We start from the raw sequence: 19,823 nt of genomic DNA, 5'->3' as shown, positions 1-19,823 counted from the left end.
AGTTCTTCACATCATCAGCGTCTCAGTCACCGTTCACAAGTTCTACAAATCAACAGCGTCTTAAACCAGTGCACTTAAGTTCTTCCAATCATCAGCGTCTCAGTCACCATACTTACTTCTACAAATCATCAGCGTCCTAAACTCCTGCACTTAAGTTCTTCAAGTTACCAGTGTCTTAATCTCCGCTCACAAGTTCTTTAACCGTCTGTGTCTTTAACCACCATTTACAAGTTTTTTAAGTTATCAGTGACTTTTAAACATCACCCACAGTTCCTTCAGCCACCAGCATCTCTAATATTGCTCACAAAACCCTACAATGGGTCTGGACATTCCCTCATAAGTTCCTTTATGATATATGACTTTAAGTTGTTCTTTTCCTGCAATAAAGCTCTTCAATATTTCACCAAACCTTACTGTCATCGTCCTGTATGAGGAAGTCCTATATTAGGCCACCCCTGTTTCGGCTCAGTTGTGGTTCCTCTTCCCAACCATCGGAAGAATCCCCGAGTCCACAACACCCTCAGTCTAGGCCAGTGACAGTATACTCAGGCCACATGGACCCGGGGAATCGGAACCCAGAAGCAAGTACCATGCAGGACCTGGTTTCCCGAGTACAGAGTCAGGAAGCAGCACAGAATCAGGTGATGCATTATCTCCAGGAATTATCTGGCCGGCTGGATCAAATCCAGACCTCTCTGGCTTCAGTGGATCCAGCTCCAGCTCCAGCTCCAGTATCTGCTCCAGTGATTGTCTCTAGCAATGTTCCGTCCTTGACTGGAACCAGGTCACGCCTTCAGCTTCCCACTCCTCCTCGTTATAACGGGAATCCAAAGAATTGCCGTGGTTTCCTCAATCAGTGTGAGGTACATTTCGAACTCCTTTCACATAACTTCCCTACTGATCGGTCTAAAGTGGCATACATTATCTCTTTGCTTGAGGGTTCAGCGTTGGAGTGGGTGTCACCGTTGTGGGAGCGATCAGATCCGTTAGTTTCTAGTTACACCAACTTCATCACGTCATTCCGAAGGATCTTTGATGAGCCCGGCAGGACGACCGCTGCCTCTGCTGACTTGCTCCGAGTTCGTCAAGGCTCTCGTACAGTGGGACTTACTTTCAAACTATAGCTTCAGAATTGTGCTGGAATAATGATGCACTTCGGGCTGCTTTTTGGAACAGGCTCTCGGATCGTTTAAAGGACGAGTTGATCACTAGAGATCTGCCAGATTCCTTGGAACAGTTGATCTCACTCTGTGTAAAGGTGGATCTTCGCATGCAGGAACGAGGTGGTGAACGTAGTCGGTCAGACCGGTCGAGATTCCGATCTCTTCCATCTAAGCAAACAGTTATTTCAAGTCCAGACGAACCCATGCAGATTAATCGGTCTCGGCTGTCCCCAGAAGAACATCAGCGCCGTCGCTAATGCGCATGCGCAATGTCCGCAGTGCGACTGCGCCAAGTAAATTTGCTATGCAGTTAGGTATTTTACTCACGGCATTACGAGGTTTTTTCTTTGTTCTGGTGATCGTAATGTGATTGACAGGAAGTGGGTGTTTCTGGGCGGAAACTGGCCGTTTTATGGGAGTGTGTGAAAAAACGCTACCGTTTCTGGGAAAAACGCGGGAGTGGCTGGAGAAACGGAGGAGTGTCTGGGCGAACGCTGGGTGTGTTTGTGACGTCAAACCAGGAACGACAAGCACTGAACTGATCGCACTGGCAGAGTAAGTCTCGAGCTACTCAGAAACTGCACAGAGAAGTCTTTTCGCAATATTGTGAATCTTTCGTTCGCAATTTTGATAAGCTAAGATTCACTCCCAGTAGGCGGCGGCTTAGCGTGTGCAAAGCTGCTAAAAGCAGCTTGCGAGCGAGCAACTCGGAATGACCCCCATTGTTTCTTGTTGTGGAGCTACAAGGCCCAGCAAGCCTCCCCCGCTTGCTGGTACTTGGAGAACCTCAAGTACCAGCATGCGGGAAAATAATGGGCCCGCTGGTACCTGTAGTTCTACAACAACAAAAATACCCAAATAAAAACACAACACACACACCGTGAAAGTAAAAATTCATTAAAACACACTTACACACTCACACATACTTACCTACATCCCACGCCGGTCATGTCCACTTGTCCATGTAGAATCCAATAGGTGGTTCCTGGAAAAATGAGAGAGAGATTACTTACCTACATCCCACGCCGGTCACGTCCACTTGTCCAGTAGAATCCATTAGGGCCGGTACCTGTAAAAATGAAAATTATACTTACAAACAAAGTAATCCACAAGAGGAGAGAGAGAGAGAAATAGAGAGAATTGAATTAATATTATGCACTCGCTGATGCGGAAGGACGTTAGTACAGACAGGGGAGAGTGTTGCTGCTGTCTGGGAGGATGGAGCAGGCACCCCCAATAGTTGTGAGCCCAGTAGCTGTGCCCCCAGTAGCAGTGCCCCGAGTAGTTGTGCCCCTTGTAGCTGTGCCCCCAATAGCTGTGCACCGAGTAGTTGTGCCCCCTGTCGCAGTGCCCCCAGTCGCTGTGCCCCCTGTAGCTGTGCCCCCTGTAGCTTTGCCCCCAGTAGCTGTGCCCCTTGTAGCTGTGCCCCCTGTAGCTGTGCCCCCAGTAGCTGTGCCCCTTGTGGCTGTGCCCCCAGTAGTTGTGACCCCTGTAATTGTGCCCCTTGTAGCAGTGCCCCGAGTAGTTGTGACCCCTGTAGTTGTGCCCCCAGCCGCTGTGCCCCCAGTAGTTGTGACCCCAGTAGCTGTGCCCCCTGTAGCTTTGGCCCCAGTAGCTGTGCCCCAGTAGTTGTAACCCCTGTAATTGTGCCCCCAGTAGCGTACCCCTTGTGGCTGTGCCCCCAGTAGTTGTGACCCCTGTAACTGTGCCCCCAGTAGTTGTAACCCCTGTAATTGTGCCCCCAGTAGCATACCCCTTGCGGCTGTGCCCCCAGTAGTTGTGACCCCTGTAACTTTGCCCCCAGTAGCTGTGCCCCTTGTGGCTGTGCCCCCAGTAGTTGTGACCCCTGTGATTGTGCCCCTTGTAGCTGCGCCCCCAGTCGCTGTGCCCCTTGTAGTGGTGCCCCCAGTTGCTGTGCCCCTTATAGTGGTGCCACCACTTGCTGTGCCCCTTGTAGTGGTGCCCCCAGTTACTGTGCCCCTTGTAGTTGTGCCCCTTGCTGTGCCCCTTGTAGTTGTGCCCCCAGTTGCTGTGCCCCTTGTAGTGGTGCCCCCAGTTGCTGTGCCCCTTGTAGTGGTGCCCCCAGTTGCTGTGCCCCTTGTAGTGGTGCCCCCACTTGCTGTGCCCCTTGTAGTTGTGCCCCCAGTTGCTGTGCCCCTTGTAGTGGTGCCCCCTCTTGCTGTGCCCCTTGTAGTTGTGCCCCCAACACAAACACATAAAAAAAATACACACACACACAATACTTACCGCTCCTGCAGCGCTGTCCTCCGTCTCCGGCCGCCGGCTCCTCACTACTATGGGAGAGACGTCACGACTCATGACGTCTCTCCCTTAGTAGCGCCGCTCAGACACCAGGGGTCAATTATGACCTCTGGTGTCAGTCAGCGGCGCTGGCATCAGCGGGCGCCCACACAGCCCACGGCGCCTTCTGTAGCCGGGAAGGGGGATCGCTAGTGATTGGACAGCGGATCCAGCACTGGATCCGCTGGGCCAATCACATTTGGGGCAGTGACAGGGGCGTGCATTCATCGGGGCTGAATGCACGCCCCTGTCATTGAGGCACCTGTAGTGGTGCCGCTTCTCCATTCTTTTTCAATGGGCTTTCACAGCCCATTGCTGCGCCCCGCCCCCTGCCCGCCCCCCGCTGCCCGGAGTTTAATGTTAGCAGCGGGAGGCACCTCTCCCGCTGCCTCCCACCCTAACATGCAGCCATAGTAAGAGGGGAAAAATGGTTCCAGTAATAAAAGAAGATATTTATCACAGACTCTGTGATAAATATCTTCTTTTTATTATTTCAATCATTATGACAGGGGAGGTACTGCCTCCCCTGCCTCCCCTGACTGCACGTCCCTGGTACACGTGTGTACAGTCACACCACTCACACACACGGGAGCTAATGGGGACAGACCTACACTAATGTCTGTCAGAGGGACCCAGAGGGAATTGCCAGTCCACACCACGCGCCCTATATGTATTACATACACTAAATATACATATATAACAAAACAGCGCTTTTTATCCAATGTAAAGCCCGCAGACTTCAATAAATTATGTGCTCCCCTCCCTTCTATAACACCCTGGTACTTGTATCAGCGATGTGTGAGAAGAAGCAGCCTGTAGGATCAGCGCTCCGGCGTCTCTGTGAGGAGAAAATGGCGCCAAATGAGTGTTACAAGCAATTCTGAGGTGAAGCCCCGCCCCTGTAATGGCGCGGTTCAGCCATAGTAATATGTATACTGGCGGGGGTAGTGTACAAAAAACCTAACAAAGTATTTTTTCAGTCAAACTTAGTAGAGCTTCACTGATGTGCAGCCAGTCTCCCGGGCACATTTTCTAAACTGAGGTCTGGAGGAGGGGCATAGAGGGAGGAGCCAGTTCACACTGTTGAAAAGTCTTAAAGTGCCGAAGGCTCCTGCGGAATCGTCTATACCCCATGATACTAAAATGGACCCCAGCATCCTCCAGGATGTAAGAGAAATGCATATAACACATGTAACTTTGACAGGGAAGGTGGGCCCCTATCAGCTCTGGGCCCCATAGCAGCTGCACTCCCTGTACCTTTGGTAGCTATGCCCTTGTATCATCCCAATAGACTGTAATACATGCTCCCCCTTGTAAGCTCCCAAAGGCTAGAGGAGAGTACTGTCGTATCTCAGATTTGAGACAGCCAGCCTCCATATGAACAGCACAATTTAGGAAATGAATAAGAGCTGTTGAACAGGAGTAGGCACACCAGCCCAGATACAAGTAGTCTGCTAAAAAGCAGTTTTCCTCAGACACAGTCAAAACTCAGTAGCACGGCAAAGGATAATACAACTCCGGTATTGCAGAAAGCATAAAACACTCAAGTCTCAGTATTATTATTATTATTATTATTATTATCCTTTATTTATATGGCACCACAAGGGTTCTGCAACGCCCAGTTACAGGGATCTGCAGTTTATATTTACTACTTCCAGTCAGTCAATGGGTTAATGTAACAATTGAGAATAAAGACTTTCTGGAGCTCAGAAAAAGATACTTTTGTTACTAATTGCCTGGAACATTTCAAAGTAATAGTTTTGTCTGGCATTGTTACAATTCAGAGAAGGAAAATTGTTCCTGCAAAAGGAAAGTTTGCTCTATTTCAAACTTTGATGTTTAATATATGTCCCTGAATTCAGTCATTTAACTCTGGAGAGAGTCATCGGCTTTTAAAAAGAGTGCACCAACAAGATTAATTCAGCTGAACTTAGTTCCTGGCTGCTTTTTAATGGAGCTCCATGGTATAGCCAATATATGTGACTACATTTTGTATGAACTGGTAGTGACAAAACTTGTAATTGTATTAGAGATACTGTATGTTTACTATGTAAATATTGTGCTGTATTTTCTTTAGAAGTCTTGTAATAAGTGTGAGGTATTGATAGAGATTGTTGTTCAAGCATTTAATTCATTACTGATAGTACTGTAGTTTAAATACACTGCGCAAAAAAATAAAGGGAACACTTAAACAACACAATGTAACTCCAAGTCAATCACACTTCTGTGAAATCAAACTGTCCACTTAGGAAGCAACACTGATTGACAACCAGAGGCGGATTGGTCATAGGGCTTACAGGGAAGATTCCCGGTGGGCCGACGCACCCGTGGGGCCTGTTTTGTTTGAGGACATGTGGTTCTATTTATAGACATAATGAATAAGATGCAAAATAATTTGCATATATGAAAATTACTTTGCTACTTAGCCTGTGATTGCAGATGATCTAGTGTATGCTCTGCTTGGCTGACATATAAGATTGAGTGAATAGTGATTGGGATACGGTTGGTGTAATAAGCAAGAAAATATATCTTTCTAAAGTATTTCATATAGTTTCCTAAATTCTAAAGGTGTATCATATAATGTGCTCATAATATTTAATTTTATTTCCTTTTAATTTCCCCCTTGATGCTGGACATGCCCACTATCTGGAAAGTCTTGGGGGGAGGGAGCTGCTGCCATGGCCCATGGCTAGACCTTACACCTCTGGTGCTGCCCATGTGGGGCCACTAGTACAAATTTTTCCAGGGCCGCTTTTTGTTCCCAATCCGCCCCTGTTGACAACCAATTTCACATGCTGTTGTGCAAATGGAATAGACAACAGGTGGAAATTATAGGCAATTAGCAAGACACCCCCAATAAAGGAGTTGTTCTGCGGGTGGTGACCACAGACCACTTCTCAGCTCCTATGCTTTCTGGCTGATGTTTTGGTCACTTTTGAAAGCTGGTGGTGCTTTCACTCTAGTGGTAGCATGAGCCAGAGTCTACAACCCACACAAGTGGCTCAGGTAGTGCAGCTCATCCAGGATGGCACATCAATGCGAGCTGTGGCAAGAAGGTTTGCTGTGTCTGTCAGCGTAGTGTCCAGAACATGGAGGCGCTACCAGGAGACAGGCCAGTACATCAGGAGATGTGGAGGAGGCCGTAGGAGGGCAACAACCCAGCAGCAGGACCGCTACCTCCGCCTTTGTGCAAGGAGGAACAGGAGGAGTACTGCCAGAGCCCTGCAAAATGACCTCCAGCAAGCCACAAATGTGCATGTGTCTACTCAAACGATCAGAAACAGACTCCATGAGGGTGGTATGAGGGCCCGACGTCCACAGGTGGGGGTTGTGCTTAGAGCCCAACACCGTGTAGGACGTTTGGCAGTTGCCAGAGAACACCAAGATTGGCAAATTCGCCGCTGGCGCCCTGTGCTCTTCACAGATGAAAGCAGGTTCTCACTGAGCACATGTGACAGACGTGACAGAGTCTGGAAATGCCAAGGAGAACGTTCTGCTGCCTCAACATCCTCCAGCATGACCGGTTTGGCAGTGGGTCAGTACTGGTGTGGGGTGGCATTTCTTTGGGGGGCCGCACAGCCCTCCATGTGCTCGCCAGAGGTAGCCTGACTGCCATTAGGTACCGAGATGAGATCCTCAGACCCCTTGTGAGACCATATGCTGGTGCAGTTGGCCCTGGGTTCCTCCTAATGCAAGACAATGCTAGACCTCATGTGGCTGGAGTGTGTCAGCAGTTCCTGCAAGACGAAGGCATTGATGCTATGGACTGGCCCGCCCGTTCCCCAGACTTGAATCCAATTGAGCACATCTGGGACATCATGTCTCGCGCCATCCACCAACGACATGTTGCACCACAGACTGTCCAGGAGTTGGCGGATGCTTTAGTCCAGGTCTGGGAGGAGATTCCTCATGAGACCATCAGCCACCTCATCAGGAGCATGCCCAGGCGTTGTAGGAAGGTCATACAGGCACGTGGAGGCCACACACACTACTGAGCCTCATTTTGACTTGTTTTAAGGACATTACATCAAAGTTGGATCAGCCTGTAGTGTGTTTTTCTACTTTAATTTTGAGTGTGACTACAAATCCAGACCTCCATGGGTTAATAAATTTGATTTCCATTGATAATTTTTGTGTGATTTTGTTGTCAGCACATTCAACTATGTAAAGAACAAAGTATTTAATAAGAATATTTCATTCATTCAGATCTAGGATGTGTTATTTTAGTGTTCCCTTTATTTTTTTGAGCAGTATATATGTGAGAAGACCATATAGTATAGAATTATCTGTTCCCAGTAAGAAAGCCTCCCACTGACTAGAATTTCTAGCCCAATAAATATTGTTAAAGTGTTTTCATGCTCATGCATGTTATCATCTATTGTAAAATCCTTTGTAACTGAATGTTGATGTAATTGAAAGTATTTTGTGAGATATTAAAAATCTACTATAAAATCCTGCAAAAAGAGAAGTGTGACAATAAAGTAGAATTCATGTTTGGAAGCTCCAATTGTGACAGTTTCTGAGTTGAAGTGCACCTTTAAACTACTTCACTGGGAAATTGGAGAATTTGTGCCGGAATTAAAAGGTATTGTAACCTGGTAAGAAGAACTTATTATCAACACACAATACTTACCTGGGTATCACAGTAGCTGATTGATTGATTGATTGATTGATTGATTGATTAATAGTTTCTCTCTTTCTCTCTCTCCACTTTATCACTCTCCAAGGATTAGTACATCTGCCCTTATGGTCAAAATGTCAACATTTAAAATGTCTGCATGGACATAATGTTGACATTGTCATTATGTCAACAGTGTGTACGGTATGTCAACAGCAAGGGCATAGCTACCATAGGTGCAGGGAGTGCAGTTTGCTATGGGACCCAGAGCTAAGAGGGGCCCACCTTCCCTATCAAAGATACATGTGTTTTTCCCCATTTAGGGATACTTAGAGGCACTTAAAAACTTTTGCCTTGAGGCCTACAATATATCTAGTTACACCCATGGGCCTACTCATTGTAATGTGGTCTAAAATGAACAGGAGGGCACCATACTGTTATATATGTAATATGAACTGGGGGCAGAGGCATCGGAGGCATCAGAATGAGGGGGGGGGGCAAGGGGGCAGCATGCCCCCCAAAACATGTAAGAGGCACTGGGGAGGGGGAGCACTTACCTCCGGATCCCTGCTGAGACTCCTACTTTAAAAGTCTGCCACCGTTGCTGCAGCATGCTGCCCCTTTTCCTGTCCAAGCCGGGTCTTCACCGCTGATGCACTACTGGGATGAGTCAGGGATGTTCTAGCAGGCCCAGCATGGCCATGCCTCCTCCCAGTAATGCATCCCTGAAAAGTGAAGAGCCGGCCAGGACACAGGACATGGGCAGCATGCTACTTAAAGTAGGTGTCTCCACAGGGATTGGCAAATCGGGGGTAGGGGGAGTGCCAAAATGTATTTTCTCATATGTCCTAGAGGATGCTGGGGTCCACTTCAGTACCATGGGGTATAGACGGTTCCGCAGGAGCCATGGGCACTTTAAGCCTTTTCAAGGGTGTGAACTGGCTCCTCCCTCTATGCCCCTCCTCCAGACCTCAGTTTTAGAAATGTGCCCAGGCAGACTGGATGCACTCCAGAGGAGCTCTACTGAGTTTCTTTGAAAAGACTTATGTTAGGTTTTTTATTTTCAGGGAGAACTGCTGGCAACAGTGTCCCTGCTTTGTGGGACTGAGGGGGCAGAAGTAGGAACCAACTTCCTAAAGAGTTTCATGGCTCTGCTTCTGGCTGACAGGAGACCATTAGCTCCTGAAGGGAACTGAACGCTAGCCGTGCCTAGATGCTCACTCCCACAGCACGCCGTCACCGCCCTCACGGAGCCAGAAGTCAGAAGACAGGTGAGTGTTAGAAGACAGATTTTCAATCAAGAAAGTGACGGCTAAAGGTACTGCGCGGCTGGCGGGAGCGCAGCGCGCCATGTTGCCCACACATACACAGGCACTACAGGGTGCAGGGCACGGGGGGCGCCCTGGGCAGCATGAAACCTATGGAAACTGGCATAAATAAGGAGCATAAGTTGCTGAGACACAGTCCTACCCCCGCCAGTATAAAAAATTACCACATAAAAGCTGAGGAGAAACACGCCATTGAAGAGTGGAGCTTCCTCCTCAGTCAGCCAGCACACTGCTCAGCGCCATTTTCTCTCTTCCAGACTGCAGAGAAGAACGCTGGTCCTCCTCCACTGCTGAACAATTATCAGGGTGCAAAACAGGGGGGGGGGGGGGGGGCACAGTGAATTTGGTGCTATATAATTGTGTGATTAACATTATAAAAGCGCTGCATGTCAGTGGGCATTTTGTGTTCACAGACATTGTGTTACTGGCGCTGGGTTGTGAACTGGCAAATCCTATCTGTGTCTCTCTGACAGATTTTACTGTGGGTCTGTCCCCTATAAGTCCCGGAGTGTCTGTGGTATGGTTGTGCACGTGTGTGACATGTCTGTGGCAGGGAACTCTTCCTCTGTGGGAGACATGTTAGGGACACAGAGGTGTAATATGACACCAAGAGCCTGACTGGGTGAAAGGTTACATGATAGTGTGAATCATATCAGTAAGAGGTTGGACTGAATCTCATACAGAAAACTGAAAATAATCTGTTGAAGATGTGATTTTCAATAGTTCTGCCTTTCATCCACAGGGACCCCTCTGGGTCACATACAAATTTGCACAAGTAGTACACACTGATACCGACACAGACTCTGATTCCTTTGTCGACACTAGTGATTCCAGGGGAATAGGTTCTAAGTTAGCAAAAAAGCATTCAAAACATGTTTTAGCTATAAAGGTGGTGTTAGAAGTTACGAAGCCCCCTCTTTTACCACAAGGAGAGGGTTTACTTTAGTAAAGAAGTAATGTAATTTTCCCTCCACCTCAGGAGTTGAACAGTCTCTTGGAGGGAGTCTGATTTAACCTGAAAAGAACTTTCAGATTCCCAAAAGGAATTCAGGCAGCTTACCTTTTTCCAAAAGGTGGGAGGCACCCCGCATTTTAGACAGGGCCTTGTCATAAAAGAGAAAAGGTGTTTCTCCCTGCGCCTGGAATGGCTTCACTTAAGGAGCCGATAGGTGCATGTGAGTAAGGTGATCTACTGATGTGGCCAATGGGACACTACTCAGGCCTACCATTGTCTGTGCGTGGGTGAGTAGTGCTATTGAGAAGTGGTCAGAAAACTTGTCATTAGACATTGACACAATAGATGGAGACGAGATACTCCTAACGTTAGGTCATATAAAAGAAGCTGCTGTGTACGTACTAGAAACCATGAAATATACTGGTCTCTTGGGATCAAGAAAAGCTACCATGGCAGTATCGGCTCGGAGGGCGTTGTGGATTCGTCAGTGGAATGCTGATGCAGATTCCAAAAGAAATATGGAGGCTCTCCCGTATAAAGGTGAGGCCTTGTTTGGTGATGAGCTGGATGCGTTAGTCTCGGCGGCTACCGCAGGTAAGTCGACATTCTTGCCTTATGCTCCTACACCAGTGAAAAAGACACATCACTCTCACATGCAGTCCTTTCGGCCCAACAAATACAAAAAGGCCAAAGGTTCCCCCTTTTTTGCAGGTAGGGGAAGGGGAAAAGGAATGAAATCCGCAGCGTCTCTCGGATCGCAGGAGCAGAAGTCCACCCCTGCTTCTGCCAAATCTGCAGCATGACGCTGGGGCTACCTTGCGGGAGTCTGCTCGGGTGGGAGCACGTCTGAAACTTTTCAGTTAAATCTGGATTCAATCTGGCCTGGACCCATGGGTCTTACAAATAGTGTCCCATGGGTACAAACAAGAGTTTCAAGACGTCCCCCTATGCCGATTTTTCAAATCGACCTTGCCAGCTTCTCTTCAAGAAAGAGAGGCAGTAACAATGGCAATTCAAAAATTATGTCAGGATCAGGTCATTGTCCTGGTACCCTTGTCACAGCAAGGAGAAGGTTTTTATTCAAGCCTCTTCGTAGTTCCGAAGCCGGACGGCTCGGTCAGACTGATTTTAAACCAGAAAAATCTGAATCTCTACCTGAAAAGGTTCAAGTTCAAGATGGAATCCCTGAGGGTAGTGATTTCCAGTCTGGAGGAGGGGGACTTCATGGTGTCAGTAGACATAAAGGATGCTTACTTGCATGTTCCCATTTATCCTCCTCATCAAGCTTATCTGAGATTCGCAGTACAGGATTGCCATTACCAGTTCCAGACGTTGCCGTTCGGACTCTCCACGGCACCGAGGGTATTCACCAAGGTGATGGCGGAGAAGATGGTCCTCCTTCTTCAAAAAGGAGTCAATATAATTCCTTATCTAGACGATCTCCTGATAAAGCAAGATCCAGGGAACAGTTGGTGCAGAACATCGCACTCTCCCTGTCAATACTCCAACAACACGGTTGGATCGTGAATTTTCCAAAGTTGCAGTTGGAACCGACGACAAGATTGTCCTTTTTAGGGATGATTCTGGACACAGAAGTACGGAGAGTATTTCTTCCAGTGGAAAAGGCTCTGGAAATCCAGAAAATGGTCAAACAAATATTGAAAACATGTTATGTTTTAATATGTAAACATAGTATCTAAGGTTGAAAAAAGACAATTGTCCATCGAGTTCAACCTATTTGTGGTCTCCTATGCACGATTATTTTGTATAAAATTTTGACTGAAGTTGATGACTGCCATTACGTTTTACCCCTCTTTTTTATAATAACCATAGTGCGTGACTATGCCCCGTAACCCTGGATATCCTTATCCATTAGGAATTTATCTAACCCATTCTTAAAGGTGTTGACTGAGTCAGCCATTACAACTCCCTCAGGCAGGGAATTCCAAACACGTATCGTCCTTACCGTAAAAAAGCCTTTACGCCGTATTGTGTGGAATCTCCTCTCCTCTAACCTGAGCGAGTGTCCCGAGTTCTCTGTGTTGATCTAACCTCGTTCTTGTAATACACCTTATTTGGTGTCCAATCAGTTGGTTCAGCCAGTTGCATGACAATCTGGTTTATATGTATCATTCATTCCCACTGTTAGTCATCCCCTTTCCGAACATTGGCGTCATCATAAATATTTCAGCTCCAAATAATCATGCATAGATAGAAGACATAGGTTCCATTTATTTAGCCAGCCACCACAGTGATTAGAGACGGAGGGAGGTTATACACATACAGCCAAAAATCCGTTCCCGTACATCAGTCAATCACAGTGGGCGCATTGTCTCTGCCTGTATTCAGTGAAGCACGCGACTGTGACTTACCGTGAATTGTCAGGCATATTAAATTTTGTTCCATCGATATTACTAGCCCAGGGATTAATTACGGATCAGTTATCATTACTCCTATATGAACGAATGCATGTGTTAACCCCCGCCCGCTTATTTTATACTATACACCTAGCGGTGTCTCAATTAGCGGTTTAACATCAACAGTGAGTGCCAATGGTTACCTATCATGGGATACCATAAGGTTGAGTCAACCAAGTAATTCATTTGTAGTTATTTCCATGGGACTGTTGGCCATAAGCAGCAATTGCTGTTAGCATAGTACCAGTATCAGCCATCACGCACAGCCGCTGTTTATATATTTATGTATGGAGCCACAGCGATACATGCTTGGATCAGTCGTTACCAGTATCCATTGACATTTAGGCTTAATTAGATACTACACTGTTTAACATCAGCCCCAATTTATTTAAATTTGTGCCAATGGATGTTCAAAGTATCTGATATTTATGAATGGTGAATACTTACGTGTCATAGGACACTCGTAGCTGAATGAACTTAGCAGCCGATAGCTGCGGGCACATAAATTAATACGGTCACAATTCTGTTTATTTATTTCTTGGTACACACAATAGATTAATCAGATATTTGATTCGTATTATAGTACATTTTACACATATCTGACATTGGAGTTTTTGCAATCATCTGAGTGGATAATTTTAATTCTTATCACTTTTCTATCTTAGAGTACATTTTTTGGGATTCAGTATTCAATTTTATCCATATATTTCGCTATGCTGACCGATATACGGCCTCTTAATTTGACAAAAAAAGTTATATTTTAATATATATTCTTTGTGCACTTTACTAGTACAACCCCATTCTCTTTCTTGTAATACGTGTTGCTAATGGTTGTCTTAGGTAGCACCCCCAAGATTTATGCATATGAATTCTTTAATGTATTTACTGGGGTTACCATATGTGGTTTCTTTCATTCAAGCAATTTTCACATGAAACTCGAGAGTGCAGATTCTTCTTTAGTACTTGTTGTCAAATATTGAAACCAACAAGCGTGTCGATCCATCAATGCATTCGGTTGTTGGGGAAAATGGTAGCGGCCTACGAGGCCATACAGTTTGGCCGATTTCTTACCAGAGTATTCCAGTGGGACCTGTTGGACAAGTGGTCCGGATCCCACCTTCACATGCACCAGAATAATCCTGTCCCCCAAAGCCAGGATTTCGCTCCTGTGGTGGCTACACAGTTCTCACCTACTAGAGGGACGCAGGTTTGGGATTCACGACTGGGTCCTAATAACCACGGATGCAAGTCTCTGAGACTGGGGAGCTGTCACACAGGGGGAAAGCTTTCAAGGAAAATGGTCAAGTCAGGAAGCCTGCCTTCACATAAACGTCCTGGAATTGAGAGCCATTTACAACGGCCTTCTACAAGTGGTACATCTTCTTCAAGATCATCCCGTGCAGATCCAGTCGGACAATGTAACAGCAGTCACGTACATAAACAGGCAAGGCGGAATGATAAGCAGAGCGGCAATGGCAGAGGTGACAAGGATTCTCCTCTGGGCAGAAAGACATGTAAGAGCTCTGTCAGCAATTTTCATTCCGGGAGTGAACAACTAGGAAGCAAACTTCTTCAGCAGACACGATCTCCAGCCAGGAGAGTGGGGCCTCCACCAAGAAGTCTTTGCAGAGGTGACAAGTCTTTGGGGAGTTCCTCAAGTAGACATGATGGCATCTCGTCTAAACAAGAAGCTTCAGAGATATTGTTCCAGGTCGAGAGACCCTCAAGCAATAGCAGTGGATGCACTGGTGACCCAGTGGGTGTTTCGGTTGGTATATGTTTTCCCTCCACTTCCACTGATTCCAAAAGTTCTCAAAATAATAAGAACAACAAGAGTTCGAGCAATCTTCATTGCCCCAGACTGGCCAAGGAGGGCTTGGTATCCAGATCTTCAGGAGTTGCTCATAGAAGATCCTCGGCCTCTTCCTCCTCGAGAGGACCTACTACAGCAGGGGCCGTATGTGTATCAAGACTTACCGCGGCTACGTTTGACGGCATGGCTGTTGAGCGCCGGATCCGAGCCCGAAAGGGTATTCCCAAGGAAGTCATCCCCACTCTTATTCAAGCCAGGAAAGTGTCACACTCGCGGCGCTGTGGCTGCCGCGCTTACCGCTCCGGGTGCGCTGGGTCTCCCGGCGGTCATCGCCCCCGGTGGGCTCCAGGTCGTCGCGTCTTGCTGGCGCTGCCTCCGGCGGGTTCCCGGGTGTGGGCGCCGCCATTGCGCCCGGCATCCACGAGAGCGTGGTGAGCAGGTGACGTCATCGGCCCCTTCCGCCAATCGGGAGAGGGCGGGAAGTTCAAAGGCAGACGCCGTACAGAGCCCCGGCGCCTGAGTATCGTCTTTCCAATGATCACCAGTGCTAGCAGCATTCAGCGTGTTCTCAAGCTGAACGTCTCCTGTGTTCCAGCGTTACAGAGTACTTTCAGTGGGACATTCCTTGTGCTACCAGTGTTACATTGTATCACTCAGTGGAACCTTCCCTGTGCTACCAGCGTTACAGTGTATCACTCAGTGGAACCTTTCCTGTGCTACCAGCGTTACAGTGTATCATTCAGTGGAACCTTCCCTGTGCTACCAGCATTATAGTGTTTCACTCAGTGGGACATTCTCTGCGTTACCAGCATTACAGTGTATCTCTCAGAGGGACACCTCCTGTGCTTCCAGTATTACAGGGTATCCCTAAGTGGAACGCCTCCCAAACTTCCAGAGTTACACTGGATCTCAAATCCTCATTTATTTCTTCAGCATCACTCACAAGTTCTTCATTCTTCTGTGTGCTTCAACATCGTTCTCAAATCTTCATTCATCTCTTCAACATCGCTCACAAGTTCCTCATTCTTCTGTGTGCTTCAACATCGTTCTCAAATCTTCATTCATCTCTTCAGCATCGCTCACAAGTGCTTCATTCTTCTGTGTGCTTCAACATCGTTCTCAAATCTTCATTCATTTCTTCAACATCACTCACAAGTTCTTCATTCTTCTGTGTACTTCAGCATCGCCCCCAAGCCTTGGCCACAACTAATTCTTTAGCATTACACGTCGGTTACAATGGCTAAGTTCTGCATGAGGAAAACCTACATCCGGCCATCCCTGCTCCGGCCCAGCTGTGGTTCCTCTTCCCGATCATCGGAAGAACCCCCGAGTTCACAACACTCCCAACCCAGGTCAGTGACAGAAAGGAGTAACATCTAAACATTACCACCGTATTTGGAGAAAATATGTGTCTTGGTGTGAATCCAAGAAGGCTCCTACAGGAGAATTTGAGTTGGGACGTTTTCTCCATTTTCTGCAGGCTGGTGTGGATGCGGGCCTTAGATTGGGGTCAATCAAGGTCCAGATTTCGGCCTTATCAGTTGTCTTTCAAAAACAATTGGCCTCCTTTCCAGAAGTTCAGACGTTCATGAAAGGGGTTCTGCACATCCAGCCTCCATTTGTGCCTCCAGTGGCACCATGGGACCTTAATGTGGTGTTGCAGATCCTTCAATCAGATTGGTTTGAACCTCTGCAGGAGTTAGAATTGAAGTTTCTCACTTGGAAAGTGGTGATGCTTTTGGCCTTGGCATCCGCAAGGCGGGTGTCTGAGTTGGGGGGCCTTGTCTCACAAGAGCCCTTACCTGATCTTCCATGAAGATAGGGCAGAGTTAAGAACTCGTCAACAATTTCTTCCAAAGGTGGTTTCGTCCTTCCACATAAACCATCCTATTGTGGTGCCAGTAGCTACTGAAATTTTCACTGAGTCACAGTCTCTAGATGTATTTAGAGCTTTGAAGATTTATGTCGCAAGAACAGCTCGGTTACGGAAAACAGAGGCTCTGTTTGTCCTGTATGCTCCCAGCAAGATTGGGTGTCCTGCTTCTAAGCAGACTATTGCGCGCTGGATCAGAGGGACAATTCAGCATGCTCATTCTATGGCAGGCTTGCCGGTACCGAAGTCGGTGAAGGCCCATTCTACTAGGAAAGTGGGCTCATCCTGGGCGGCTGCCCGGGGCGTCTCGGCTTTACAACTTTGCCGAGCAGCTACTTGGTCAGGGTCAAACACATTTGCTAAATTTTATAAGTTTGACACTTTGGCCGATGAGGACCTCAAGTTTGGTCAATCGGTGCTGCAGGGTCATCCGCACTCTCCAGCCCGTACTGGAGCTTTGGTACTGAAGTGGACCCCAGCATCCTCTAGGACGTATGAGAAAATAGGATTTTAATACCTACCGGTGAATCCTTTTCTCCTAGTCCATAGAGGATGCTGGGCACCCGACCCAGTGCGTACTTTACCTGCAGTTTATTCTTTATAGTTACACAAGTTGTTTCATTTGTTTTCAGCATGTTGCTGTAAATGGTTCATGCCTGTTGGCGTGTGTCATGTTGAATGCCATGTTGTGCGGCATGGTTGAGGTGTGAGCTGGTATGAATCTCACCATTAGTATAAAAGTATATCCTTTCCTCGAAATGTCCGTCTCCCTGGGCACAGTTCCTATAACTGAGGTCTGGAGGAGGGGCATAGAGGGAGGATCCAGTTCACACCCTTGAAAAGTCTTAAAGTGCCCATGGCTCCTGCGGAACCGTCTATACCCCATGGTACTAAAGTGGACCCCAGCATCCTCTACGGACTAGGAGAAAAGGATTAATACCGGTAGGTATTAAAATCCTATTTTTTACTATGTCCCCCAAACCACAAACCATTCAGGCGCCCCTGACTGGGCGCACTGTAATGTGGCACAATATGAACTGTGGGCACTGTAATGTGGCACAATATGAACTGGGGACCTGTATGCCGTAATGTGAATTGGGTATGCTGTGTTGCATAATGTGTACTGGCAGCCGTACAATGTAAGATAACATGAACTAGGGCACTACTATGGTTGATAAAATGAACTAGGACACTATTATTGGGCATACAATTAACAACTGCTGTGGGGAGGTGTACCTTTAGAAGCATTGGGACAGGGCCCCTTCAATATGTTGCTATGGGGCCCACAAAGTTCTGGCTACGTCCCTGGTCAACAATATATGTTAGTGTTTCATTTAAATTATCAAAGGAAAAAGCTATGCTGCTCAGCATACTGGGCTTCTTATCTGCTGGAAGAGACATGCTCAGTTGCGTGGTCTGGAGAGATTGATAGGAAGTGCCTGCTTCTGTGGCGGCGGCATACACACTTAGCAATAACGTAAACAACATCACTCAGGAAGGGTCAAAATGAGCGACGTTGTTTAATTTATCGCTTTGAAGTTTAAATAGTGTATACATTTTTTTTGTTTTTCTGTGTTTTTTTTTTACAACTTTTGCCTCATTTACTATCCATGTCACAAACTATTACCTTTTAGTAAAGTTGTGGCGAGCGAAGCAGAGCGAGACACTGAGCCCAAAGCGTGGCGAGCGTAGTGAGCCCAAATTTGGGTTAAAAATGTTTAAAAACACACACACACAAAAAAAAAAAATGTGTCTGACTTATGACCCTGTCTGACTTTTGACTGTTTGACTTTTGACCCTGTCGGTCTTTTGACTGTCTGACTTTTGACCCTGTCTGACTTTTGACTGTCAACCATATAGTGTCTAACTAATGATTGTCTATCTTTTAACTGTCTATGCGCTATACCACACCTGCAATAAACACCTGATCTTTCACTGATTTGAAGACTTAGGACCTGATTCAGAGATGGACACAGATGGCTGCATACGCAGCAAGATCTGCGTTCATGTCCGCACATGCTGGGGGCTGCCCAGCACAGGTCAAGGCCATCCGCATGTGTAGCGCCGCCTCCTGATGCATCCACCCTTACATTTTGGACGCATCGAATTAAGGTTGATCCATGGCAGTGCAGCCTGACTGTGCAGTCAGTTGATCCACCGTCATTTTTTAATCGGCGCTGCATGTGACACCACACAGCTGCCCCGAAAACACTCCCTACATGCCCCAGTTTAAAATGCTATATCAGCCCCTACCCCAACGGCTGCCGCTGTCAATCACCTTGCGGCCGCATGGAAGGATGCAGTTGCAAGGTGTGGGGTCACGCTTGTGCACTTCGGCCGCTCTGCATTCACAGAACACCCGAATGCAGCCACTGCATGCAGCTGCGCTGCTGCGTTTGGGTCTGAATAGTTTCTTTGGAGAGCAGCCCTATGTTTATATCTCTACTGGCAGGGCCGTAACTAGGTGTGTGCCAATGGTGCATTGCCCACAGCGCATATGCACTGTGGGCGCACCATCTGGCAGCACCACCCGCACGGCCATCCGCTCGCCATGTCTCTCCCTCACTTCCTGCCTCCAGTTGCTGCAGCTCTTGTGTATAGTGATGTGCGCTCAGCTCCTGAGCACACCCACCATACAAGTAGCGGCGGACTGGGCAAGGGTACAGATGAGAGCTGCAATGATGCAGCATGGGCCGCCCGGCACCAAGCTGTTTGCAGAGGAGTGTCTGTGTCTGTCCGGTCAGTGAAGACGCTCAGCCCCGCCCCCTCTCTTTGCCTCTCCTTCTCTGTGTGCTTTCAGCCAAGTGCTTGCTGCGAATGAAGAACTTACAGCACCGCGGCGCACCTGGCCACGCCAGTCCGACCCCTACTCTTTGAATGTAATCCGCCGGCTCCCCCCTCCTCCTCCTCCTGTCCCCGGCACCTGTCTTCTCTTCTCCCCAGGCTCCCACCTCCTCCTGGCCCAGAAAACGCAGGATTCATACAGAGGGATATATATATATATATATATATATATATATATATATATATATACTGCTCAAAAAAATAAAGGGAACACTTAAACAACACAATGTAACTCCAAGTCAATCACACTTCTGTGATATCAAACTGTCCACTTGGGAAGCAACACTGATTGACAATCAATTTCACATGCTGTTGTGCAAATGGAATAGACAACAGGTGGAAATGATAGGCAATTAGCAAGACACCCCCAATAAAGGAGTTGTTCTGCAGGTGGTGACCACAGACCCCACAGGACCGCTACCTCCGCCTTTGTGCAAGGAGGAACAGGAGGAACACTGCCAGAGCCCTGCAAAATGACCTCCAGCAAGCCACAAATGTGCATGTGTCTACT

This window comes from Pseudophryne corroboree, chromosome 1 (genome assembly GCF_028390025.1).
Source record: "Pseudophryne corroboree isolate aPseCor3 chromosome 1, aPseCor3.hap2, whole genome shotgun sequence".
NCBI classification, from domain to species: Eukaryota; Metazoa; Chordata; class Amphibia; order Anura; family Myobatrachidae; genus Pseudophryne; species Pseudophryne corroboree.
The sequence above is the reverse complement of the archived record's forward strand: the minus strand, read 5'-3'. Positions refer to the sequence as shown.